At 35.7% G+C, this 1,795-nt stretch overlaps 1 pseudogene; it reads right to left on the reverse strand.

The window, feature by feature from the left end:
* The window catches only part of LOC111373550, an 8,846-nt pseudogene extending 7,437 nt beyond the window's left edge, over positions 1 to 1,409 (reverse strand).
* Between the last annotated feature and the right edge of the window lie 386 nt (positions 1,410 to 1,795).

Consider the following 1,795-nt stretch of genomic DNA (forward strand, 5'->3'; position numbering starts at 1 on the left):
ATTTCTTTCAACATTGCCTAGATTTTGTTGTCAATTTCATATCTCCTTTTGTTCTTCTTTGTGGGTAAAAATCTGCACCAACAAATAAATATTGTTCATGGATGGATCAAAATAAAGCAAAAACTTTGACTTTTACCTTATCGTCAAAATAAGTTACTTATTTCGACTTTAATCAATAACAACTTTTTTTCTATACAAGTAAACTTTTAGCCAAACTACTATGAATTCTTGGCCCAGTTTAGAAAATGCATTGTGACCTGTAACCCGGGGAGATACATGGACAAAAAAGCTTCAAGAACGAGCACGGCTTGTTCCTTTTGAAGTTCAAATATCTTCTTTCCGCCTTCAAAGTTGCTTCCAAATGCTGCTCGAGAAATAACATCCGCTGCAAGATTTTGCATTTCTTGAGCAACGTCGAGTTCAAATGATTCTTGAGAACCAACCGAATTCTTCCATTGATCAATCAAGTTACAGAAACTGGTTAAAAATGCTGGCAACATCCCCTGTTAGTGTAGAACATCATTAAGACATCGACTCATAAATCCAGGATTAAATGGTTCAACTGGGACGACATATAAAATTTTACTTAGAACTGTCGAGTCAAATGCACCATAGATCGATAGAATTACCTGTAATTTCTCGTGGTGAAATGCAGGAGTGATTAGTTTTCTACGTTGGCCCATTTTTCCCCTTCCAAGGTGGAACTCCTAATGTTAGAAGATCAACCAAAGGTTTCACCGGTGGCTTTTGGAAGTGACCATTCTTATCATTTAGTATCAATCTCAGTAGCTCAGGGTCTGCTATAATCAGCCTTGGTCTTCTTTGAAGCCAACTCAGAGATATTTTCCCTACTTATAAATAACATAATCAGATGGAATACATATATAAATAAAAATAGAAATAAATTTTGATTCATTCTCAAAGACATTTATAGCATATTTTGTATGCTGAACAGAACCAGGCGAAAAACATGTCAAATGTTCTACCGTTACCGTTTAATCTAGTCCAATTAAGTATACCTATCCCGTGTCTTGGACGACATCCAATCTAGCCAATCTAGAAAGGCCGTCCGTGTCGAGTCTTTAGGAGGCTGTGAAGAAAAGAAGGCTTACCATACTTGTGAAACTTTTGGTGCCACATAGGGTTAACACGGTGTACAATGTCATGGTTTAAGGGCATGGGCTTGGACAGTTGGACCAAGCTTCAGCTATGAGTTTCCTAGTCTCCTTCATGTCTCCATACAAAAGTGTGTAAGAATTGCCTCTAATTCCAAAGCTTCCTTAAATGTTTCTCTAGATTTTTGGGTTTCCACCAAATGACATGAAAAACTTTTAGAATGCAGCATAAGATAAAAAAAACACTATACAAACTGAGATATTTGAAGATGAACCCTTCCATTGTGTTGTTTATTTCTGTGGACACTAACCTTTTGTTTTGACAAGTGCACTTGCTAATGAGCTCCAATTTATAGATTTTTTGTACAATGGATCCACCAGACAAGGGACACGTGTCATTAATCATGGACTCGACCAAATAACGGCACAAAAACATTGAAAGCGCGTGTTTTCTTGAGCTGAGAAAAGAAGTAAGAATTACTTTTTGTTTGAGTAATATTGTGTAGTATTAATGTTTTTATCACTCGTTTACGTGACATTACAGCGATAAGTTCAATTAAATATGTCTCATGCTTTAGATATTATTATGCTACAACTGGCGCTAAACACCTATAACTTTATTTTTTCGACTTTTAAGTGATGTCAAAATAAATAAATAACTTCTTTTATAACTTTCAGCA

This window comes from Olea europaea, unplaced genomic scaffold, assembly GCF_002742605.1.
Source record: "Olea europaea var. sylvestris unplaced genomic scaffold, O_europaea_v1 scaffold1142, whole genome shotgun sequence".
Lineage (NCBI taxonomy): Eukaryota > Viridiplantae > Streptophyta > Magnoliopsida > Lamiales > Oleaceae > Olea > Olea europaea.